This window comes from Hemiscyllium ocellatum, chromosome 42, assembly GCF_020745735.1.
Source record: "Hemiscyllium ocellatum isolate sHemOce1 chromosome 42, sHemOce1.pat.X.cur, whole genome shotgun sequence".
NCBI classification, from domain to species: domain Eukaryota; kingdom Metazoa; phylum Chordata; class Chondrichthyes; order Orectolobiformes; family Hemiscylliidae; genus Hemiscyllium; species Hemiscyllium ocellatum.
The window spans coordinates 34781565-34808514 of record NC_083442.1 but is presented as its reverse complement, the minus strand read 5'-3'; positions in this window follow the sequence as shown (position 1 = coordinate 34808514).

Sequence of the window (26950 nt, the reverse complement as noted above, 5' to 3'; positions counted from 1 at the left end):
GGTGTGTTTGTTGAATCCAGCTGAAACATCGGGCTGGTTTCTGCTTACACATCTGTTCAAAATCCTTCAGCTGACTGGCAGGTAGCCTACCTTTAAGCTGTTTATATTGTCACAGCAAATGCCCTGATGGAATAAATAATCTGACTCCATCATAAACAGGGCCACTTGCAGCATAACATGCTGATGGAAGGACAACATTACAGTCCTCCCCCAATATTCACCCAGACACTGAAGTAGCTACAACGGTAAAATTTGTAAATATCAAGAGCTGTGATGTACATCTGTTGAATCTTTCAATACCGCATTACCTACACCTGGTTATTTAACTAGAGTTATAGAGTCATCCAGCACGGAAATAGACCCTTCGGCCCAACCAGTCCGTGCTGACCATAATTCCAAACTAAACTAGCGCCACCTGCCTGCTCCTGGCTTGTATCCCTCCAAACCTTTCCTCGTCATGTTCTTATCCTGATGTCTATTAAATGTTGTAATGGTACCCACATCCACCACTTCCTCAGGATGTTGACTCCACACATGAACCAAGAGATTGCCCCTTGTGTCTTTCTTATACCTTTCTCCTCTCACCCTAAAAATATGCCCCTAAAGTCTTGAAATCCCCCATCCTAGGGAAAAGACGCTTGCTATTCACGCTATCCAGGGGCCTCGTGGTTTTATAAATCTCTATAAGGACAACCCTCAGCCTCTGACCCTCCAGGGAACGAAGTGGCAGTCTTTCCAGCCCCTCCCTGTAACTCAAACTGACCAGAGCTGCACAAACATCAAGGTTAGAGTGTTGCTGGAAAAGCACAGCAGTTCAGGCAGCATCCGAGAAGCAGGAAATTCGACGTTTTGGGCAAAAGCCCTTCATCAAGAACAGCAAACATGAAGCCATGGGCTACTGGAGCAGGAGTAAGAGGTTTATGTCTCTGCCCCCAGTCTTACACCAACCCCCACTCTCTGGGGATGACACTGGGCTCGGAAAGTTCCTGTCAGGATATCCGGGGTCAGGAAGACCCAGGTCATCTCCTCTGACACGAGTATCACCATGTGAGGTACAGACAGCTCACTGGAGGCAAGGCCCACATCAAGGCAAGGCAAGGCAAGGCAGGTCAGCCTCACCCTGCTGTGAAATGGAACATTGTCACTTGGTGAGGTGCAGGGGGTATTCAGCGGAACCTGCAGCTGTCAGTATGTTCAGGGAGAACAGGAGAGTGATATTTATGTACACCCACTCCAACACCAGGGTGACCCAACCACACTGCGCTCGCCTTTAAGCAACAGACTCATAGCACAGCTTCCCTGCCTGTATCCTCTCTGCCTGTGCCCACTCCCTGCCTGTGCCCGCTCCCTGCCTGTACCTGCTCCCTGCCTGTACCCTCCCTGCCTGTACCCATTCCCTGCCTGTACCATCCCTGCTTGTACCCACTCCCTGCCTGTACCCTCCCTGCCTGTGCCCACTCCCTGCCTGTACCCTCCCTGCCTGTACCCACTCTCTGCCTGTACTCTCTCTTCCTGTACCCTCTCTGCCTGTGCCCACTCCCTGCCTGTGCCCACTCCCTGCCTGTGCCCACTCCCTGCCTGTACCCTCTCTCCTGTGCCCTCCCTGTCTATACCCTCCCTGCCTGTACCCTCTATGCCTGTATCTTCCCTGCCTGTACCCTCTCCCCTCCCCCACCCAACCCCCTTTGTTCTAGAGTCATACAGTCCTACAGCACAGAGACAGGCCCTTTGACCCCAGTTGGCCCATCCTGACCAAAATGTCCATCCATGTTAACCCCATTTCCCTGCACTTGACCCTTATCCTGCTAATCCTTTCCTGAACATGTATTTGTCTAAATGCCTTTTAAATGTTGTTAATGTACCCGCCTCCACCACTTCCACTGGCAACTCATTCTCTTTCTTAAACTGACCCAATTCCCACGAAGGAGCAGATGTGCCTTAACCAGACAGTGAAACGTTCCGAAAAAGCGCAATGATAGGTCATGTCACATTCAGTCGGAGAGTTTGACACTGTCTGGTATTTAATACAAATGCAATTTGTTGAAACCAAGGCTCTCCTTCTCACACAGAACGTTCTGTGACTATCACGTGTTTCTAAACTCTTCTTTAAAACCGGTCACAGGATGTGCAGCTCCAGGGTTTCATGCCTGTCTCTGACTGTAGTCAGGAGCTCAGAGTTGGGAGTGTGGTGCTGGAAAAGCACAGCAGGTCAGGCAGCATCCCAGGAGCAGAAGAGTTTATTTTCGGGCATAAGCCCTTCATCAGGAGATGCCTTCAGTTTAGGTTAAAAACTAAAGGGTGCCACATTGGATTCCAGGTGACACAAGCTTGTCAAATCTCCATTTGATTAAACCTCCTCAGGTACCACAGAGTGAGGTACAGAAACAGGAATTTAGATCACAAAAATACCATCAGGTGTGTAACACACACACTTAGTTCGGACAGATGCACATCACTTCAAACAAGGGTAACTAACTGAGATCTGCAAACACCTCAGAAACTGTGAGACAGTGCATTTACTGACTGAAAGGGAATGGAGACGGTTAGTGCCTCACACACAGTGCTCAGTCACCAAAACCCCTCTCCTGGTGAAACAATCCCTGAACAGAGTGAATATTCACAGCAGAAAATGTGTTGCTGGAAAAGCGCAGCAGGTCAGGCAGCATCCAAGGAGCAGGAGAATCGACATTTCGGGCATGAGCCCTTCTTCAGGAATGAGGAAGGTGTGCCAAGCAGGCTAAGATAAAAGGTAGGGAGGAGGGACTTGGGGGAGGGGCGTTGGAAATGTGATAGGTGGAAGGAGGTCAAGGTGAGGGTGATAGGCCGGAGTGGGGTGGGGGCGGAGAGGTCAGGAAGAAGATTGCAGGTTAGGAGGGCGGTGTTGAGTTCGAGGGTTGGGACTGAGACAAGGTGGGGGGAGGGGAAATGAGGAAACTGGAGAAATCTGAGTTCATCCCTTGTGGTTGGAGGGTTCCCAGGCGGAAGATGAGGCGCTCTTCCTCCAGCCGTCGTGTTGCTATGGTCTGGCGATGGAGGAGTCCAAGGACCTGCATGTCCTCGGTGGAGTGGGAGGGGGAGTTAAAGTGTTGAGCCACGGGGTGGTTGGGTTGGTTGGTCCGGGCGTCCCAGAGGTGTTCTCTGAAACATTCCACAAGTAGGCGGCCTGTCTCCCCAATATAGAGGAGGCCACATCGGGTGCAGCAGATGCAGTAAATGATGTGTGTGGAGGTGCAGGTGAATTTGTGGCGGATATGGAAGGATCCCTTGGGGCCTTGGAGGGAAGTAAGGGAGGAGGTGTGGGCGCAAGTTTTGCATTTCTAGTAGTTGCAGGGGAAGGTGCCGGGAGTGGAGGTTGGGTTGGTGGGGGGTGTGGATCTGACGAGGGAGTCGCGGAGGGAGTGGTCTTTTCGGAACGCTGATAGGGGAGGGAAATATATCCCTGGTGGTGGGGTCCGTTTGGAGGTGGCGGAAATGACGGCGGATGATACGCTGTATATGGAGGTTGGTGGGGTGGTAGGTGAGGACCAGTGGGGTTCTGTCTTGGTGGCGGTTGGAGGGGCGGGGCTCAAGGGCAGAGGAGCAAGAAGTGGAGATGGGGGTTAAGGGGGGATGGAAGGATTGTGGGGATTGGGGGTTAAGGGGGGGTGGGAGGATTGTGGGATTGGGGGTTGGGGGGATGGGAGGATTGTAGGGATTGGGGGGTGGGCGGATTGTGGGGATTAGGGGTTAAGGGAGTGGGAGGATTGTGGGGATTTGGGGTTAAGGAGGGATGGAGGATTGTGGGGATTGGGGGTTAAGGGGGGATGGAAGGGTTGTGGGGATTGAGGGTTATGGAGGGATGGAAGGATTGTGGGGATTGGGGGTTAAGGGAGGGTGGGTGGATTGTGGGGATTGGAGGTTAAGGGGGGAGGGAGGATTGTGGGGATTGGGGGCTGAGGGGGGAATGGGTGGATTGTGGGGATTGGGGGTTAAGGGGGGAGGGAGGATTGTGGGGATTGGGGATTGGAGGTTAAGGGAGTGTGGGAGGATTGTGGGGATTGGGGGTTAAGGGGCTGAGGGAGGATTGAGGGGTTTGGGGGCTGAGGGGTTATGGGGGGAGGAAGGATTGTTGGGATTGCGGGTTGGGGAGGGAGGATTGTGGGGATTGGGGGTTGGGGGAGGGAGGATTGTGGGAATTGAGGTATGGGGGGATGGGAGGGTTGTGGAGATTGGGGGCTGAGGGGGGGATGGGAGGGTTGTGGGGATTGAGGGTTGTGGGGGGGAGGGAGGATTGTGGGGATTGGGGGCTGAGGTGGGGAGGGAGGATTGTGGGGATTGGGGGCTGAGGGGGGAGGGAGGATTGTTGGGATTGTGGGTTGGGGGGAGGGAGGATTGTGGGGATTGTGGGTTGGGGGATGGGAGGGCTGTGGAGATTGGGGGTTGGGGGATGGGAAGGTTGTGGGGATTGGGGGTTGGGGGGATGGGAGGGTTGTGGGGATTGGGGGGTGTGGGGGGATGGGAGGGTTGTGGGGATTGGGGGTTGGGGGGATGGGAGGGTTGTGGGGATTGGGGGCTGAGGGGGGATGGGAGGGTTGTGGGGATTGGGGGTTGGGGGGATGGGAGGGTTGTGGGGATTGGGGGCTGAGGGGGGATGGGAAGGTTGTGGGGATTGTGGGTTGGGGGGAATGGGAGGGATGTGGGGATTGGGGGTTGGGGGGATGGGAGGGTTGTGGGGATTGGGGGCTGAAGGGGGATGGGAAGGTTGTGGGGATTGTGGGTTGGGGGGGATGGGAGGGTTGTGGGGATTGGGGGCTGAAGGGGGATGGGAAGGTTGTGGGGATTGTGGGTTGGGGGGGATGGGAGGGTTGTGGGGATTGGGGGCTGAGGGGGGATGGGAGGGTTGTGGGGATTGGGGGCTGAGGGGGGATGGGAAGGTTGTGGGGATTGGGGGTTGGGGGGGATGGGAGGGTTGTGGGGATTGGGGGTTGGGGGGGATGGGAGGGTTGTGGGGATTGGGGGTTGGGGGGATGGGAAGGTTGTGGGGATTGCTTTCTGTCAATGAGAAGTGTAGTTTTGTTTTGTTCGGGCTCAGGGATTGACCTAACATTGTTTAAATTTGAGTGTTTGAGGGTTGGTTACAGGGAAGGCCCTAGTTAGGCGATTGCAGCAAGATGGAAAGAGACCCAGGGAACGACATCAACAGCAGCTGCAAGCAAAGGGGCTCAAAACGGTGAGGTATTTAACCCCCTCCTTCCCCCAACCCCCAGGTAGATGTAGTTAGCACTGCTGCCTCACAGCGCCTGTGACTTGGGTTTGACTCCAGCCTCTGGTGACTGACTGTGTGGAGTTTGCACGTTGTCCCTGTGTCTGCGTGGGTTTCCTCCAGGTGCTCCGGTTTCCTCCCACAGTCCAAAGATGTGCAGGTCAGGTGAATTGGCCATGCTAAATTGCCCGTAGTGTTAGGTGTGTCAGTCAGAGGGAAATGGGTCTGGGTGGGTAACTCTTCAGAGGGGTGGTGTGCACATTGTACGGAATCTAATCTAAAGAACAGAACTTTTACAGAGGACCCAGTGCAGACAAGGGACCACTGTCAAAACTATTGGCATTAGGGCTGCACGGGGGCTCAGTGGTTAGCACTGCTGCCTCACAGCACCATGGTCCCAGGTTCAATTCTGCCCTCGGGTGACTCTCTGTGTGGAGTTTGCACATTCTCCCTGTGTCTGCATGGGTCTCCTCCCACAGTCACAAAGATGTGCAGGTGGGGTGGATTGGCCGTGGGGAATGCAGGGATGGGGTGGATCTGGAAGGTCAGTGCAGAGCCTGATGGGTTGAATGCTCCCTTTCTGTAGGGCAGGATGTGAAGTGGATCTGTGCAGTTTCTGGATAAGGGCTGACTGAGATGGCAATAACATCCAGACGACCTGTTGGTGATTGCTGTATCAAAGTGTTTTTGCCCAAACCATCGATTTTCCTGCTCCTCGGATGCTGCTTGACCTGCTGTGCTTTTCCAGCACCACACTTTTTGACTCTAATCTCCAGCATCTGCAGTCCTCCCTTTCTCCTAGCTCTATAGATAATGCAAGCCTCTGTACTGCCATTCCTAAATTCTGATCTGGAAACCTGTCTCATCAATCAGCCTTCCATCAGCCAACCCAAAGCCTTGTCCTGTGGAACACACCTTCAATCTTCTATGATAAAGACGCTACGCAACTGATGTTACTATCTGACCCCTGGCGCTGTCAGAACCAATTACAATCGATTCTCACTTAATTCTTTTATTCCCTCGTGGGACACGTGTGTCCATGGCGGGGCCAGCTTTTATTCCCCGTCCCTAGCTGCCCCTTGAGAAGGTGGGGGGTGAGCTGCAGTCCATGTGCTGTAGGTAGACCCACAATGCCCCTAGGGAGGGAATTCCAGGATTTTGATGCAGCGGCGCTTTAGAAATGGTAAAATATTTCCAAGTCAGGACGATGAGGGGAACCTGCATGACGTGGTATTCTCATGTATCTGCTGTCCCTGCCCTTTTAGATAGAAGTGGTCGTGGGTTTGGAAGGTGCTGTCTGAGGAGCTTTTGTGACTTTCTGCAGTACACCTTGTAGATGGTACACATTGCTGCTACGGAGCACCGATGGAGCGGATGTTTGTGGATGTGGTGCCAATCAAGTGGCTGCTTTGTCCTGGATGGTGTCGAGCTTCTCGAGTGTTGTTGGAGCTGCCCCCATCCAGGGCACGTGGGGAGGATTCCCTCACACCCCTGACTTGTGCCTTGGAGATGGTGGACAGGCTTTGGGGAGTCAGGGGATGGGTTACTTGCTGCAGCCTGTGTCCTGCTTTTGTAGCCCCTGTGTTAATGTAGTGAGTTCAGTTGAGGTTGTGGTGGGGGGGGGTGGGTTGGGATGGGGAGGGGTTCAGTAATGGCTGTGTCATTGAATAACAATCAGGCACAGAAGGTGGGAATGGTAAACACATTCACAAAACCAAAACCAGAACAATTGAACACATCCCGAAGTCAATCAAGAGTTGGTTGAACATATTGGCCATTCTCAGAGCTTTAAGTGTAAATGCAGAGGGCACTGGAAGATGGAGAGGTAGTGAGGGGTGGAAGGCAATGGAAGGTGAAGGAATCGATCGAGATGATAGTGGTGATCAGTGGGGATAGTATAGACCGGGGTAACATCAATGTATAGGCTACAGTGCAAGGGTTAAAGGTCACTGGCACGGCTTTGGCATGAACTGCTTGCTCTGAGGCTGCAGCAATGTTGGGGATAAATCGAAACAGCTGGAAATGTGTTGCTGGAAAAGCGCAGCAGGTCAGGCAGCATCCAAGGAGCAGGAGATTCAACGTTTCAGGCATAAGCCCTTCTTCAGGAACCTGCTGCGCTTTTCCAGCAACACATTTTCAGCTCTGATCTCCAGCATCTGCAGTCCTCACTTTCTCCTTGATGAATCGAATCAGCAAAACCAACCAAAGTGACTAACCTTCAGGACAAACATTGTTTCCCAGGAGTTGCCTGGTGCTCTCGTCGTTGGGATGTGTTTTGAAGTCACAGTTTTAACCAGTGCAGATTATGTCAATATCAGCAGTTTCTAAACTTACAGAAGACCCAGAGAGTTTAAGCTCTGTGTTTGCAGTGAGGGACAAACCTCATTAATGCTGATACTGTTAATCATTCAGTAAGTGACACAATCACCCCATCCAACAGAACCAGCAAGTCCAGCACATCGCCTGAGAGAGAGAGAGGGGGGGCTGCGGGAGGTGGAGGAGAGAGAACAGAGAGGGAAGAGAGAGGGAGAGAGAGGTGGGGAAAGAGACAGGTGGGGAGACACAGAGGGGGAGAGAAGGGGCAGAGTGATGTGAAGGAAGAGATGTTGTGGAAACAAAGAGGAAGGAAGGGGGCAGAGACAGGGGAAAATGAGAGAGGGGGGGAAAGGTAAGGGGGGGGGAGAGAGAGAGAGAAAAGAGCTAAAGAGAAAGGACAGAAAGAGAGAAGAAGGAAAGTGATAGATTGCTGAGTGAGACAGGGTACAGAGAGGGAAGTGAGAGAGCGAGTGATGGAAGGGGATGGAGAGAGAAATGAACTGGCAGGAGGGAGAGAGAAAGAGGAGGGAGGGAGGAGGAGAAGATAAAGACAGGGAGGTCATTAGGGAGAGATAGAGGGAGTGACTTTATAGAAAAACTGCAGACCATGTTGAAGATGATGTCCTAATCACTTGGATTATGTCCACACAGGCGGCTCTATGGATCTTTGCCAGGTGTTCAAAACCAGGAATACATTTCTCTCATCACAATCAGACAACTTGACTTCAGCCATAAATTCACACAGCGCACTGACCCTTCAGGCACTTAACAGACAATAAATACCACAACCTTCTGATAAAAGATAAGACTGTTATTTATTCTTTCCCTGGCTTCTTGCTTCCTACTGAAGATCCAAGGAAATGGATTTATCACAACACCGAACAGAGGCACATTGTCCACACACTCCCAGGGACAGGGACAGCATGGGGTTAGATACAGAGTAAAGCTCTCTCTACACTTTCCCCCATAAAACACTCCCAGGACAGGGACAGCACGGGGTTAGATACAGAGTAAAGCTCCCTCTACACTGTCCCCCATCAAACACTCCCAGGACAGGGACAACACGGGTGTAAAGCTCTCCCTACACTGCCCCCCATCAAACACTCCCAGGACAAGGACAGCACGGGGTTAGATACAGAGTAAAGCTGCCTCTACACTGTCCCCATCAAACACTCCCAGGACAGGGACAGCACGGGGTTAGATACAGAGTAAAGCTCTCCCTACACTGTCCCCCATCAAACACTCCCAGGGACACGGACAGTACGGGGTTAGGTACAGAGTAAAGCTCCCTCTGCACCATGTTTCCTATTTCGACAGCATGTTTCTCTTGCTGCTATCAGCTGTTGCTGGCCCAGTTGATGCCACTGGATGTCTGTTTGATATGTTACAGCTTTGACTGGATTGAGAGATTGGGGTTTTTATATCAGACGCACACTTGCAGCCAAAGAGAGGGGAGACCTTTATTTAAACTGACTGCCAACCAGCAGGTTGGTAATGCCAACTGAAAAATGGCATTTTTTTGCAATCCAGCGTCAGATTTCTTCATCCTGGCTCCTGGCACCCAGTCCATGGTTCAGCTCAGAACACCGTCCCCCAAGGCTATGTTTCTCCACTCACCATGACCCGTCCTCCCTCACTGAAACCCCAAACCTCCCTTCAGGAACTGTATCCCAGTGAGAGTCAGCACCTTCAGGAACTGTGTCCCAGTGAGAGTCAGCACCTTCAGGAACTGTGTCCCAGTGAGAGTCAGCACCTTCAGGAACTGTGTCCCAGTGAGAGTCAGCACCTTCAGGAACTGTATCCCAGTGAGAGACAGCCCCTTCAGGAACTGTATCCCAGTGAGAGTCAGCCCCTTCAGGAACTGTATCCCAGTGAGAGTCAGCATCTTCAGGAACTGTGTCCCAGTGAGAGTCAGCCCCTTCAGGAACTGTGTCCCAGTGAGAGTCAGCACCTTCAGGAACTGTGTCCCAGTGAGAGTCAGCACCTTCAGGAACTGTGTCCCAGTGAGAGTCAGCACCTTCAGGAACTGTATCCCAGTGAGAGACAGCCCCTTCAGGAACTGTATCCCAGTGAGAGTCAGCCCCTTCAGGAACTGTATCCCAGTGAGAGTCAGCATCTTCAGGAACTGTGTCCCAGTGAGAGTCAGCCCCTTCAGGAACTGTATCCCAATGAGAGTCAGCACCTTCAGGAACTGTATCCCAGTGAGAGACAGCCCCTTCAGGATCTGTATCCCAGTGAGAGACAGCATCTTCAGGAACTGTGTCCCAATGAGAGTCAGCCCCTTCAGGAACTATATCCCAGTGAGAGACAGACCCTTCAGGAACTGTATCCCAGTGAGAGACAGCATCTTCAGGAACTGTGTCCCAATGAGAGTCAACACCTTCAGGAACTGTATCCCAGTGAGAGACAGCCCCTTCAGGAACTGTATCCCAATGAGAGTCAGCCCCTTCAGGAACTGTATCCCAGTGAGAGACAGCACCTTCAGGAACTCTGTCCCAGTGAGAGTCAGCCCCTTCAGGAACTGTATCCCAGTGAGAGTCAGCCCCTTCAGGAACTGTGTCCCAGTGAGAGTCAGCACCTTCAGGAACTGTATCCCAGTGAGAGTCAGCCCCTTCAGGAACTGTATCCCAGTGAGAGACAGCACCTTCAGGAACTCTGTCCCAGTGAGAGTCAGCCCCTTCAGGAATTGTATCCCAGTGACAGACAGCCCCTTCAGGAACTGTATCCCAGTGAGAGTCAGCCCCTTCAGGAACTGTATCCCGGTGAGAGTCAGCACCACCAGGAATGTCCAAAGTTCATTGTTACAATACCTTAGCAGGGATGACAGTGGAGGAACAATGGCGGATATTTCTGTGTATAATGCAGAAGATGCAGGATCAGTTCATTCCAAAAAGGAAGAAAGATCCTAAGAGGAGACATGGGTGGCCGTGGCTGATGAGGGAAGATTAAAAAAAATATAAAGTTAAAAAAGAAAAAGTATAACATAGCGAAGATAAGTGGGAAAATGGGGACTGGGAAGCTTTTAAAGAACAACAGAGGATTACTAAGAAGGAAATACGCAGAGAAAAAAATGAGATACGAAGGTAAACTGGCCAAAAATATAAAGGAGGATAGTAAAAGCTTTTTTAGGTATGTGAAAGGCAAAAAAATGGTTAAGATTAAAATTGGGCCCTTGAAGACACAAACAGGGGAATATATTACAGGGAACAAAGACATGGCAGAAGAATTGAATTGGTACTTCAGATCTGTGTTCACTGGGGAAGACACAAGCAATCTCCCTGAGGTAACAGTGGCTGAAGGACCTGAACTTAAGGGAATCTATATTTGCCAGGATTTGGTGTTGGAGAGACTGTTAGGTCTGAAGGTTGATTAGTCTCCGGGGCCTGATGGTCTACATCCCAGGGTACTGAAGGAGGTGGCTCGGGAAATCGTGGATGCGTTGGTGATTATTTTCCAGAATTCGATAGATTTAGGATCAGTTCCTGTGGATTAGAAGGTGGCTAATGTTGTACCACTTTTTAAGAAAGGTGGGAGAGAGAAAGCAGGAAATTATGGACCAGTTTGTCTGATCTCAATGGTGGGAAAGATGCTGGAGTCTATTATAAAGGATGAGATTATGACACATCTGGATAGTAGTAACAGGATAGGTCAGAATCAGCATGAATTTATGAAGGGGAAATCATGCTTGACTAATCTTCTGGAATATTTTGAGGATGTAACTCTGAAGATGGACGAGGGAGATCCAGTAGATGTAGTGTACCTGGACTTTCAGAAAGCTTTTGATAAAGTCCCACATAGGAGGTTCGTGGTCAAAATTAGGGCGCATGGTATTGGGGGCAAAGTACTAACTTGGATTGAAAGTTGGTTGGCTGATAGGAAACAAAGGGTAGTGATAAACGGCTCCATTTCGGAATGACAGGCAGTGACCAGTGGGGTACTGCAGGGATCAGTGCTGGGACCGCAGCTTTTTACAATATATGTTAATGATCTAGAAGATGGTATCAGCAATAACATTAGCAAATTTGCTGATGATACTAAGCTGGGTGGCAGGGTGAAATGTGAGGAGGATGTTAGGAGATTACAGGGTGACCTGGACAGGTTAGGTGAGTGGTCAGATGCATGGCAGATGCAGTTTAATGTGGATAAATGTATGGTTATCCACTTTGGTGGCAAGAACAGGAAGGCAGATTACTACCTCAATGGAATCAATTTAGGTAAAGGGGCAGTACAGAGAGATCTGGGTGTTCTTGTACACCAGTCAATGAAGGCAAGCATGCAGGTACAGCAGGTAGTGAAGAAGGCTAATAGCATGCTGGCCTTCATAACAAGAGGGATTGAGTATAGAAGCAAAGAGGTTCTTCTGCAGCTGTACAGGGCCCTAGTGAGACCACACCTGGAGTACTGTGTGCAGTTCTGGTCTCCATACTTGAGGAAAGACATTCTGGCTATTGAGGGAGTGCAGCGTAGGTTCACGAGGTCAATTCCTGGAATGGAGGGATTGCCTTACACCGAAAGAATGAAGCGACTGGGCTTGTATACCCTTGAGTTTAGAAGACTGAGAGGGGATCTGATTGAGGCGTATAAGATTATGAAAGGATTGGACACTCTGGCAGCAGGAAACATGTTTCCGCTGATGGGTGAGTCCCGAACCAGAGGACACAGCTTAAAAATACGGGGTAGGCCATTTAGGACAGAGATGAGGAGAAACTTCTTCACCCAGAGAGTGGTGGCTGTGTGGAATGCTCTGCCCCAGAGGGCAGTGGAGGCCCAGTCTCTGGATTCATTTAAGAAAGAGTTGGATAGAGCTCTGAAAGATAGTGGAATCAAGGGTTATGGATATAAGGCAGGAAGCGGATACTGATTAGGAATGATCAGCCATGATCATATTGAATGATGGTGCAGGCTCGAAGGGCTGAATGGCCTAGTCCTGCACCTATTGTCTATTGTCTATTGAACTGGATCCCAGTGAGAGACAGCACCTTCAGGAACTGTATCCCAGTGAGAGTCAGCCCCTTCAGGAACTGTATCCCAGTGAGAGTCAGCCCCTTCAGGAACTGTAACCCAGTGGGAGTCAGCACCTTCAGGAACTGTATCCCAGTGAGAGTCAGCCCCTTCAGGAACTGTGTCCCAGTGAGAGTCAGCAACTTCAGGAACTGATTCCCAGTGAGAGTCAGCCCCTTCAGGAACTGTATCCCAGTGAGAGACAGCCCATTCCAGAAAGGACAGTCTGCAATGAGAGAGTGAGTGAGCATTGTCAGAGGATTTTATCCATTGATTTCTTCCTGTTTTGTGAAAGGTGATAACCAGGAATAAGGATCAATGTCAGCCTGAAATTGTAATCGGATAGATCCCACTTCATATTTGAAATTGGATTAATATTTCAAACTAAACTTTGCAGAATTACTCATCCTCTGGGGAATGCCACCAAAGGTGCTGACAGACTGACAGTTATTCTCACAGAAACACAATCCCAAAGTCAGGGCATTCACTCACTGAATCTGCACTGTCAGGCTTCTGATGGAGGTTTCTGATTGTTCATTTCAAAACTACAGATTGTTCCTCACATCTCCATCTCTGTCTGTCAAAGCTTGCTTCTCAACTGTCACAACACTTGGCCCAGTCCCTGTACCCTCTCCCCCTCCCTCCACCCTCCTTCCTGTTCCACAATCCCTGCAATTACTTCTAGCATGTTACAGACATCAAACATTCACAACCCCTGTGCATGTCACCGGTTACAGTTCAGATCCACTTTGATTGATAGTGATGGTCTTTAACCCAGGTTTTGTCTATTGGTAGTTTGGGTGATCAGTAATTCACAGCCAAACAGTCAATCAGTCACAGGGTTTATTGTCCATGAGATAGGGCTCCATCTTTGATTACTGACCTCCCTCACTTACATTTCTATATCAACACAACACATGCATGTGGGACATTTTGGAGTTGGGGGTGGGGTGGGGATTTGCAACAGGATCCAACTGCTCTACACCAACATTGTTAGTGCATTCTTAATCAATGGGTGGGAATCAGAAAGCTTGGAGTAAGGCAGGGCAGGTTACTTTCTCTGGTCTTGTGTGTGTGTGTTTGCTGAGTCCATCAGGAAGGATGCAAGTCTGGGAAGGCAGCAGAGACCTGTGGATCAAAGCCTCCTTGTATATGGACGATGTCACCATTTTCTGCTTTGATCTGCAGTCAGTGGGCAGACCCATGAACATCTGCGACCAGTTCAAACTGGCCACTGGCACCAAGGTAATTTGAGGCAAGAACGAAGCCATGTTCTTTGGGAACTGAGCTGACTGATCATTTATCCCCTTCACCATCAGAACAGATTATCTGAAGGTGCTGGGAATATGGTTGAGGGTTGGGTGGTGCACAAAGTCTTGGGAAGAGTGCACTGTCAAAGTGAAACAGAAGCTGGTCTTTTTTGGTAGCACTGCTTTCTCTCCATTGTGGGTGAAACCCTGGTCATCAAGTGTATTCTCCAAGGCACAGGTCTGACCCGTTCCATGAAATCATGCTCCTGCAGTCACCCAAGCCATCTTCTACTTCTTCGGCAGGTTTAAGATGGACTGCGTCTGCAGGGACCCCAAGTACAAAACCCTGGATGGCCAGAGGAATGTTCCCAACATCATCCTCATCCTTTGTGTGCAGCAGCATCAAGCTGTACACAGACCCTCGATACGCAAACACCAAGTCTCACTAAGTACTGAGGTTCTACCTGTCCTTGGTATTGCGAAAGGTGGGACTGGTCTCACCGCTGTGGAATGCTCCAAGTAGGTGGACCTTTCTGTATCACCTGTGCTTTGCAGTGAAATTTGCAAAGAGAAGCACCTTTGACCAGAACTCCATCAAGAAGTGGTCAGAACACAGTGTCCCTGAGACCCTGTGAGAAAAGGACAGGATGGATCCTGTCGTGTGGCTCCCTGAGCAGACTGTCAAAGTCATTGGGCAGAACGCTTCATCACCAGATCGTTCCAACAAGCAGCACAGAGTGACAGGGTAACATACTGTACCCCACAGAGTGACAGGGTAACACACTGTACCTCACAGAGTGACAGGGTTACACACTGTACCCCACAGAGTGACAGGGTAACACACTGTACCCCACAGAGTGACAGGGTAACACACTGTACCCCACAGAGTGACAGGGTTAGATACTGTACCTCACAGACTGACAGGGTAACATACTGTACCCCATAGAGTGACAGGGTTACACACTGTACCCCACAGAGTGACAGGGTTACACACTGTACGCCACAGAGTAACAGGGTTACATACTGTACCCCACAGACTGACAGGGTAACATACTGTACCCCACAGAGTGACAGGGTTACACACTGTACCTCACAGAGTGACAGGGTTAGATACTGTACCCCACAGAGTGACAGGGTTACACACTGTACCTCACAGAGTGACAGGGTTACACACTGTACCCCACAGAGTGACAGGGTAACACACTGTACCCCACAGAGTGACAGGGTTAGATACTGTACCTCACAGACTGACAGGGTAACATACTGTACCCCATAGAGTGACAGGGTTACACACTGTACCCCACAGAGTGACAGGGTTACACACTGTACGCCACAGAGTAACAGGGTTACATACTGTACCCCACAGACTGACAGGGTAACATACTGTACCCCACAGAGTAACAGGGTTACACACTGTACCCCACAGAGTGACAGGGTTAGATACTGTACCTCACAGACTGACAGGGTAACATACTGTACCCTATAGAGTGACAGGGTTACACACTGTACCCCACAGAGTGACAGGGTAACACACTGTACCTCACAGAGTGACAGGGTTACACACTGTACGCCACAGAGTAACAGGGTTACATACTGTACCCCACAGACTGACAGGGTAACATACTGTACCCCACAGAGTGACAGGGTTACACACTGTACCTCACAGAGTGACAGGGTTAGATACTGTACCCCACAGAGTGACGGGTTACACACTGTATCCCACAGAGTGACAGGGTTACACACTGTACCTCACAGAGTGACAGGGTTAGATACTGTACCCCACAGAGTAACAGGGTTACATACTGTACGTCACAGAGTGACAGGGTTAGATACTGTACCTCACAGAGTGACAGGGTTATACACTGTACCCCACAGGGTGACAGGGTTACACACTGTACCGCACAGAGTGACAGGGTTACCCACTGTACCAGTACAGAGTGACAGAGTTACACACTGTACCCCACAGAGTGACAGGGTAACATACTGTTCCCGACAGAGTAACAGGGTTACCCACTGTACCCCACAGAGTGACTGGGTTAGATGCTGTACCCCACAGAGTGACAGGGTTAGATACTGTAGCCCACAGAGTGACAGGGTTACACACTGTACCCCACAGAGTGACAGGGTTAGATACTGTACCCCACAGAGTGACAGGATTAGATGCTGTACCCCACAGAGTGACAGGGTTACACACTGTACCCCACAGAGTGACAGGGTTAGATACTGTAGCCCACAGAGTGACAGGGTTACACACCTTACCCCACAGAGTGACAGGGTTAGATGCTCTACCCAATGTCCTGACCAATGTCCTGTACAGACGCGACATGACCTTCCAACTCCTGTACTCAATACTCTGACCAATAAAGGAAAACATACCAAACGCCTGTTCCGCTATCCTATTTACCTGCAACTCTACCTTCAATGAAATGTTGATTAGATTAGGCCTGTTCTCATTGGAGTTGAGAAGAATACGAGGTTTCTTTACTGAATCAGGCCTGTCAACTCCTCTTAGAGGTTTGTCACTGTTGAAAGATTGTTTATATTTGTGGGCGAGGCTCGGACCAGAATGGGCCATCATCTCAGAATAAAGGGCCATCCATTGAGGACAAAGATGAGGAATGTCTCCTCTCAGAAGGTAATGAATCTTTCCCACAGAGGGATATCGAGGCTGGGTCATTCAGTATGGTCAAGGCTGAGACAGACAGATTTTTAATCTGGAAGGGAATCAGGGATCACGGGGAAAGGGATCAGAATGATACAGTGTGGGAGAAAGGGCTGAGAGTGAGGGAGGGAGAGATCAGAGTGAGCGGGCTCTCTGACAGTGAGGGAGAGGAATGTGGGGATACAACCGAGTACAGGCTCTGAGCACACTGTGTCTCTTGCTGGGATGTTCCAGTGAGAGTTACTGGGGCAACTCAAGCTACAGTATTGAAGGGCAGATTGTCCTGGAAGTGGATCAGAGATGGACCATGAGGGTTCTCTGGGGCTGTCCCTATCTATGGGTATGGCCTGTGTGTGCCTGGTGACCATGGAGTGTGCACTGAGGTGTTGGTGTTCAGTGTCTAACACAGAGATCTGTATGAGCAGGTGAGAGCTGAAATCACCAAGTTCCTGTTCTGGCTCCCATGTCAAGATTTGCAGCATTGAGTTTGTTTGATGTCTTTGGTGAGACAGGAAGGTGAATATTAATGAGCTGAATTGAGCTGTTAACTCATTCTGCCTCGTGGGAAAGTCAGCAGAAGCATCAAAGATCGATTGAATGTTCCTGGTGCCGTGAGGTCTCTCTCTGGACTCCTTGTGGATTCTGCTAAAAGTCTCAGCTGAGTCAATGCCCCTCAGAGTCCTATCAACTTCCACCCACCATCATGACAGCAACCACTGCCCACCTGCCAGTATCTCACAGAGCGATGGTGATTGAGGAAGTAGCCTGGATCTCTGACTGGACCATCATGCAGCGATGATGGCATAGAGTTCAGAGTGTGATGCTGGAAAAGCACTGGGATAATGTGGAGGGAGGGGAGATGAGGAAGGTGTGGGAATCCACATTTATCCCATGTGGTTGCAGGGTCTTAAGGCAGAAGATAAAGCGTTCCTCCTCCAGGATTTGGTGGTATGGGTTTGGCAGTGGAGGAGGCCCAGGACCTGCATGTCCTTGATGGAGTGGGAGGGGGAGTTGAAGTCTTCAAACATGGGGCGGTGGGGTTGGTGGGTGCAGGTGATCCAGAGATTTCTCTGAAATGATCTGCAAGGCGGCGTCCTGTCTCCCTGATGTAGAGGAAACCACATCTGGTGCAATGGATGCAGCAGGTGACATTGGTAGAGGTAGAGGTAAATTTCCAATGGATATGGAAGGATCCCTTGGGGCCTTGGACGGAGGTGAAGGGAGTGGTGTGGGTGCAGGTTCTGCACTTTCTGCGGTGGCAGGGTAAGGTGCCAGTAGTAGGGTATGGGCTGGTGGGGAGGGGCGTGGACCTAATGAGGGAGTCATGGAGGGAGTGGTCTCTCCGGAACACTGATAGGGGAGGGAATGGAAATATATCTCTGGTGATGGGGGTACGTTTGGAAGTGGCGGAAATGGCAGAGGTTGATGTGATGTATACGGAGGTTGGTGAGGTGGAAGGTGAGGACCAGGGGTGGGGGGATTCTGTCCTTGTTGCATTGGAAGGGGTGGGGTTTAAAGGTGCTGATGCGTGAGGTTGAGGATATGCACTGTAGGGAATTGTCAGGCACGTGGGATGGGAAGTTACGATCATGGAAGAAGGAGGTCATCTGGGACTTTCTGAAGTGGAATTGATCATCCTGGGAACAGACGCATTTTTACAGCAAGTAGGGTGGGAGGAGGTGGGATAAATGTGGATTTCCACAGCTTCCTCATTTCCCCATCCCCCAACATTATCCCAGTCCCAAGCCTGCAACTCGGCACTGCCCTCCGGACCCATCCGCCAGTTGCCCCTCTGACCTGTCACCTTCTCCCTCACCTTTATCCACCTCTCACTTTCCCAGCTACCTCCCTCCAATCCCAACCCCCTCCCATTTCTCTCTCAGCCCCCTTGGCACACAAGCCTCAATCCTGACGAAGGGCTTCTGCCCGAAACATCGATTCTCCTGCTCCTCGGATGCTGCCTGACCTGCTGTGCTTTTCCAGCACCACGCTCTCGACTCGGATCTCCAACATCTGCAGTCCTCACTTTCCCCTCTGTGGCATAGAGTTCCCCAGATGGAGAAACCTTTTCCATCAGATGATGGGTTTTTGGGCTGCTACATGGGATCCTGCCTCTTGGAGACTTCAGGTGACCATCATTGGGCTAAAACTCTCTCATTGTGTGCAGCAATTTCCCCCGGTTTTCAGGAAGCCGAGGGCAAGAACAGGCAGCGAGTTCACGTATTGGCAGAGCCCTCTACAATCAGCAGGGGCTGTGTTAAAGTAGAAATGAGCGTTTCCTTATGTCGGTCCCATTCACCCAGGAAGGAAAGGGTTAAAATAATCACAGCTGATTAAAATCAGTGACATGCAGATATAGCAATCACTGATCCCTTCTGACAAACACAGCAACATGAGTAAAATAAGGAGCCTACACTTACTGAATAGGATAAAAATGATACAATTAAGAAACCTTTATTACTACAATCAGAACTGGCCTGAAGGCAACAGCCTGAATTTCAGATGCATTCATTGCTTATCACTCCTGTTATAAAACTGGCACCATCTTCCTAATGACACCAATGTCACCATCTTCCAAGAGAAATAGCTTCCACTCTTCAACGGGTCTCTGGAGATGAATATTGTAACTTTTTTTTATGATGTGAAATTAGCTGTCTAGGCTTCTGCGCAATTTATAGATGGAAGAACCTTATATATCACCGAGGCGAATGACAATAAAATGTGCATTATACTTAGCAATTTAAATTTTTGTCAAAATGCATTTGGTGCTGGTTAGTCAGGCCCAGCTGGGACATTCCATTTGAATTGATTGAAGGTTCCACTAGCTTCCGTGAGAAGGTGTTTGTGCCTCCAAATCTGATCATACACTTTCCTCATCCCTCCTTCACCTAGGCTACCTGCTTGTCCACAACAGCAGCAGCTTACCAAGGGATTTCAGTAAGTGAATGTATCGCAGGGAATTCACTGGAGTCTAACCAGTTGCGTTGATCTATTTGGTTCAGAACATTCCACTTGCCGCATCCACTCCCTGCTCGGGACTGTTTATGGCAACCTAGAGCATTGGAGCCAAAACACAGTCCCTTTTGAATTTAGGAAATGGGATTATGTGGCTGTACAGACATGTGCCATTGGTTAATACCATGACAGCTGATCTGTTGTGGTCTTCTGTCTCAGTGGCTATTCTCTTATTCTGAGCCCCCTGTGTCCCTGGTCTGGACCCCACTCACAACCATAATGAGACCATTAGATACAGGAGCTGCAGTAGGCCATTCAGCCCACAGAGTCGACTCCACCATCCAATGGGATCATGGCTGCTCTGAGAATCCACTTTCCTGCCCCTTCCCCATCACCCTCGATTCCCCTTCCTGATTAAACACCTGTCTCTCTTAGCCTTGAATATCCTCAATGACCCAGCCTTGACAGCCCTCTGTGGGAAAGAATTCATAGACTCACTACCCTCAGAAAAGAAATTCCTCATCCTCATCCCTGTCTTAAATGGGCAATCACTTACTCTGGCCCTCGACCCTCCCACAAGGGTAAACAATCTTTCAACACTTACCCTATCAAGGCCTCGAAGTATTTTGTATGTTTCAATAAAGACACATCTCTCTCTTCTAAACTCCAATGAGCACAGGCCCAGTCTACTCAACATTTCCTCATTTCAACATTTGTTGGTAAAATTCTAGAATCCATCATTAAGGATGAGGTTTCTAAATTCTTAGAAGAGCAGAGTCTGATTAGAACAAGTCAACATGGATTTAGTAAGGGGAGGTCATGCCTGACAAACCTGTTGGAATTCTTTGAAGAGGTGACAAGTAGGTTAGACCAGGGAAACCCAGTGGATGTGGTCTATCTAGACTTCCAAAAGGCCTTTGATAAGGTGCCACATGGGAGGCTGCTGAGCAAGGTGAGGGCCCATGGTGTTCAAGGTGAGCTGCTGGGATGAATTGAGGATTGGCTGTCTGACAGAAGGCAGAGAGTTGGGCTAAAAGGTTCTTTTTCGGAATGGCAGCCGGTGATAAGCGGTGTCCCGCAGGGTTCAGTGTTGGGGCCGCAGCTGTTCACGTTATATATTAATGATCTGGATGAAGGGACTGGGGGCATTCTAGCGAAGTTTGCAGATGATATGAAGTTAGGTGGACAGGCAGTTAGTACTGAGGAAGTGCGGAGGCTGCAGAAGGATCGAGACAGTTTGGGAGAGTGGTCCAGGAAATGGCTGATGGAATTCAACGTGAGCAAGTGCGAGGTCTTGCACTTTGGAAAAAAGAATAAAAGCATAGACTACTTTCTAAACGGTGAGAAAATTAGTAAAAAAAAGTACAAAGGGATCTGGGAGTGCTAGTCGAGGATTCTCTAAAGGTAAACATGCAGGTTGAGTCCGTGATTAAGAAAGCGAATGCAATGTTGTCTCTTATCTCAAGAGGGTTGGAATATAAAAGCAGAGATGTGCTACTGAGACTTTATAAAGCTCTGGTTAGGCCCCATTTGGAGTACTGTGTCCAGTTTTGGTCCCCACACCTCAGGAAGGACATACTGGCACTGGAACGTGTCCAGCGGAGATTCATACGGATGATCCCTGGAATGGTAGGTCTAACATATGAGGAACGGCTGAGAATCCTGGGATTGTATTCATTGGAGTTTAGAAGATTAAGGGGAGACTTAATAGAGACGTACAAGATAATACATGGCTTGGAAAGGGTGGACGCTAGGAAATTGTTTCCATTAGGCGAGGAGACTAGGACCCGTGGACACAGCCTTAGAATTAGAGGCGGTCAATCCAGAACAGAAATGTGGAGACATTTCTTCAGCCAGAGAGTGGTGGGCCTGTGGAATTCATTGCCACGGAGTGCAGAGGAGGCCGGGACGCTAAATGTCTTCAAGGCAGAGATTGATAGATTCTTGATATCACGAGGAATTAAGGGCTACCGGGAAGAATGCTGGTAAGTGGAGTTGAAATGCCCATCAGCCATGATTGAATGGTGGAGTGGACTCGATGGGCCGAATGGCCTTACTTCCACTCCTATGTCTTATGGTCTTATATGCCAGTCCCTCCATCCCCGGGATCAGCTGAGTCAACCTTCTCTGGCCTGCTCCCAATGCCGGTGTATCTTTCCTCAGAGACAGGCTCAGAACTGGTCAGTTTGTTCGTGGTAAATGGGGACTGAGTGGGAATCAGGACATTTGGAGAAATTGGTCACCTGGGAATTGTGCCATTGGGCCCATTCTTGATTGTCCACGTTACCCCCTGAAGCTTTGGTGGTCATTTAATGGGACAGAATGAACCTGTCGGAGTTACTGATCAATGAAACTTCAAGTTTACAACCACACGGAGCACTTGGTGCCTTTCCTTGGTCTGTTGGAGCTGAATGACTCAAAGAGTTTACTTTTTCAGTAATTTCACTCATAGTGAAGGGAAATTAAACACTTTTCTTCCATATCTGCTGTCCTACATTTGCATCAGTGAAGGAGTGAACACAGTGTAATAAGCAAGATGCAGTCATTAGTCATGGTGATTCATTGGAATGCCAGCAGCACAGCCATACTCAAAAAATAGCACCAGCTCAGGAACTAAATCTGCTGGGACTGCTTCATAATCCGCCCCATGGAACCGTGAGTGCTCCAGCTGTTAATAACCACGTGTGCATAAGGAAACTGAAGCCTGTGGACATGCAGCCTGCCACACCTTGTGGTTTCAGCTTGGTTCACCCGGGCCGCCTACTCAAAATTCCGACAGCTCCCACACCTTTCCCTGCCACTCCACCCCTCCTCCCTTCTCTATCTCTCTTCCCCTCATCCCCTCGCTGAGTCTTCCTCATCACAGGAGTATCCCACAGCTAAAGGACTCAGTCAACTTCATGTGATTATTTTATTGAAATGCACCAGCAGTAAGCTACACCAATGGATCTCTGAGGAGAAAGTGAGGTCTGCAGATGCTGGAGATCAGAGCTGAAAATGTGTTGCTGGAAAAGCGCAGCAGGTCAGGCAGCATCCAAGGAGCAGGAGAATTGACGTTTCGGGCCAGAGCCCTTCATCAGGAATTCCTGAAGAAGGGCTTATGCCCGAAACGTCGATTCTCCTGTTCTTTGGATGCTGCCTGACCTGCTGCACTTTTCCAGCAACACATTTTCAGCACCAATGGATCTCTCCCCAGTCTTCAAAATACAGGAAAAGACCGCAGCAGATTCAAACTGAATTCGAACACATTCAACGAATGCTTTAAACTCAGACAAAAAGAGTCCAATGCTCTTCGCCACTGTCCTGTAAGGGATGATTGAGTTGCCGGGGTTGATATCCCGTGGGGTTTAGAAGAATGTTTAATATATAAATATATCAATATTAAAAATATCGACAATAGTTAAGAAGCTAAAGACAGTAAAGCTGAAAAACTGATCCCCCTTTGTCTGGGGAATCTACAACATGGGGACCACGATCTCCATTATGGACTGAGATGAGGAGACATCTCTTCATGTAAAAAGGTTGCGAACTTTTGGAATTTAATAGTTGCGTATATTCAGGAGAGAGATTTATCGATCTTTTGGGTAGGAGTAGGATTCTGGGATTTGTCAATGGGAAGGTCAGCTTGTTGAATGAGGGGCTCCTAATTCTTAGACTTTCTTTTAAGTCTGAGAGCATTGATATTCAGGGAGGAATCTTAAACAATTGTTATGACACAGACTGTCAATAGGTAGATACAGAAGGATCGAGATAGAGAGTTATCGATACTTTTTCATCTTGCATTAATATTTTTCGTGACTCTGGGAGATAGCCGAGTCTGCTTTATCATTTCCCAGGAGGATCCTAATCTGATTAACTAACCAGAAGATAAGTTTAACGAACATATTCAGCCCCTTTTGATATTCTTTCACTGGTGGCTACAGATTGCCGGGATTTTCATCACAGTCAATCAGATTGGGAGGTATTTGTCATACATCCAGGTGTACACACCACATGGTCACTGTCTGTTCAAAGCCAGTATGACTCCTCAATCTGGCCGGTAGTTTAAAACTCTCGCACAGCAACATTCCTGAATTTCCAATGATTTCAATAGCAGGAGGAGAAATACAAAGAGCTCTGATTTGCTCAAATCTGTCCTGTATTGTTGCAGAGTTGATATCACATCATTGCCTCCCTGACAGAGAAGGAGATGAAATTCTCTCAGCCCTGCTCCTGTGTGAAATGAAAACCAGAGGTAGCTCAAGCGAAAGAGAAAGAGAACTACAGCAGATCACATTCACAGCCACAGGCACCAAACAGAAATCTTCCAAATCAAATAACCTGCGATTTCCAACAAGACACTCATCCTTCTCTGCTGCCCTGCCAAATGAGATGATTGGTCAAGCAATAATGCAGCAAATGTCTCCCTACAGGGAGCACTGTCCAAGAATCATTCCGATTTCATTACTGATCAGTATTCCCACTCACTGGGGCCAGTGTGCTGTAAGCCCAGTCCCTTTCCTCCTGTCATTCTGTCCCAAAATAAAGCAAGAGGAGGCCATTCAGCCCTTCAACGAGGTAAAAACAATGACTGCAGATGCTGGAAACCAGATTCTGGATCAGTGGTGCTGGAAGAGCACAGCAGTTCAGGCAGCACCCTCTGGCTTATCTCTCCACGCTTCAGGCTCACTGCCTTTATTCCTGATGAAGGGCTTTTGCCCGAAACGTCGATCTCGCTGCTCGTTGGATGCTGCCTGAACTGCTGTGCTCTTCCAGCACCACTGATCCATTCAGCCCTTCAAGCCTGCTCCAACATTCAATCGGACCGGAGCTCCCCACTTTCTCCCTGTATCCGTTGATCCCTTTAGCCCTAAGAAATATATCTAACTCCTTCTTGAAACCAGTCGATGCAGACGCTGGGATTGCTCTCCTTATGGCATGGAAAGGTTTTTTTTGGGTTGGAGGAGAGGTTTTATGGAGGGAAAGCAGACAAAAAGAACATATTGTCACTGGCCCAAGATTCCAACTGTCGCTTCAGATGACTGGCTAAGGATCGAGGGGCGAGTTAAGAAATGATTTGTCTCCGTTGGAATCCGTTGCCTTACCAGGTGATGGGAGTTGACTCAACAGGAATTTCCTGATGAAGGGCTTTTGCCCGAGACGTCGATTTTCCTGCTCCTCGGATGCTGCCTGACCTGCTGTGCTTTTCCAGCACCACTCTAATCTTGACTCTGATCTCCAGCATCTGCAGTACCCACTTTCCCCTAGGAATTTTCAAATGGGAATCAGATAAATACTTCACAAAAAAATAACTGCATCTCCCAAGGGGGAAGGGTGGGGAGAGTGGGACCAATTCTTTTGAAGGAGCCGATGTAGCTTCACTGGCCATAAGCCTCTTTCTGCCCGTCCCTAATTGTCCAGAGGGCAGTTAGGAGTCACCTGCATTGGGTGGGCCAATGTCATACATGGGCCGGACCAGATAAGAATGGCAGATTTCCCCTGCAAAGGATCACAGTGAACCAGACAGGTTTGCCTGACAATCAGCAATGATTTCCCTCAGAATTAGCCTTTTTCTTTAAGATTTGTGTTGAATTAAAATTCCACCATCCCCAGATGAATAATCTAGTGAGGGTACCAATGGGTCATCACCTCCCCCTGTAACAACAGAGAGAGAGAGACTCACTGCCAGTGACTGCAGGAGGAAGCAGATGCTGGATCCTGCTGCTAGGAACAGGTTAGGCCATGATTGGAATACCACAGTGAATTCTCATCTCAATGCTACAAGAAAGATGCTATTAAACTTGAAAAGATTTACAAGGATGTTGCCAGGGTTGGAGGGTTTGAGCTATAGGGAGAGGCTGAACAGGCTGGGGCTGTTTTCCCTGGAACGTTGGAGGCTGAGGGGTGATCTTATAGAGGTTTACAAAATTATAAAGGGCATGGATAGTGTAAGTAGACAAAGTATTTTCCCTGGGATCGGGGAGTCCAGAACTAGAGGGCATAGGTTTAGGGTGAGAGCGGAAAGATATAAAAGAGACCTAAGAGACAACTTTTTCACACAGAGGGTGGTACATGTATGGAATGAGCTGCCAGAAGATGTGGTGGAGGCTGGTACAATTGCAACATTTAAGAGGCATCTGGATGGGTATATGAATAGGAAGGGTTTGGAGGGATATGGGCCAAGGGCTGGCAAATGGGACTAGATTAGTTTTGGATGTTTGGCTGGCATGGATGAGTTGGGCTGAAGGGTCTGTTCCCATGCTGTTTGACTCTATGACTCTATAACAACAAGAACAGCAATACTCCTTGATAGTGTCTTTACGTCCATAAAATAGATGTCGTGTTTTACAGAGCATCTTTAAAGGACAAAGGGGGGGCCTGAGAGGCTGAAACGTATCAAAAGAGATCCAGGATGAGAGTGAACTGTCGTGCTGGAGAAATTTGCAAAGAAACCATGGAGAGATTTCGAATCACAGAGGAGAATCGAGCAGTTACTTGGGAATTAATGTAGGGGAGAAAGTGAGGACTGCAGATGCTGGAGATCAGAGCTGAAAATGTGTTGCTGGAAAAGTGCAGCAGGTCAGGCAGCATTCCTGAAGAAGGGCTTATGCCCGAAGCGTCGATTCTCCTGCTCCTTGGATGCTGCCTGACCTGCTGTGCTTTTCCAGCAACACATTTTCAGCTGGGAACTAATGTAGGCCAGTGAGCACAGAGGTTGAAGGGGCAGTGTTGTTTCTGACACCTTCCAGTGACCAACAACTCCATTCTCTGGGCTATCATCAGAGGAATCATGAACAGTCACAACTCGAGGTATTGATGGAACCCAGATCACGTGAAATAATAGCAACTCTTTAAAGAAAAGCGAGGAGAAAAATACAATTCAGGCCTTTTTGAAAACAGCAATAGAAAGGTCATTTGGAGGCAGCAGTCAGAGGTTGCTTTGTACTTGCTGATCCCTGGGGTATTTACAATGACTGGACTATTCTATTCAGTAACTAACAGAGACTCAGAGCCACAGCTGTCTGCTGCTGATAACTCACAATTCCGGCCTCATCTCCCGTACTGAGTCCAGAGGCCAAACCCTGGCCTTCTTTCTCTCACACACATACACAGACCAGTCCACCTTTATTCTTTTACATTCAAGAGTTGCTTTGTGAAAAGACAGAGGGGAGAAAGAACAATTTGCCAGATATCTGCAAACCGGAGCCCAACATATGCAGATGCGACCTCTATTTAAATAAGAGGGCAGAGTTGCTGTTTGTGTAACATGTTCTGCACAGTCAGACTGTTCTGAATTGACAACAGCAGCACATTTTCAGAATCGCTGGAGTCTTTGATCTGTGGCTGCTAACTTAAAGCTGTCTTGTCCACTCCTTCCAAACTCCCCGCTCCGCTTGGCATTGAGTGGTCATTGGCAGTGCCGGGGTCAATGATCGCCAGGTGATGCCATGCTCTCTGGGGTCACAAAGCTGCTCTGCATAGTGCTCCTGTTCTCAGTCGCACATACACACTCTCTCCATGTCCTGCTCAAATACTGCCCACGTT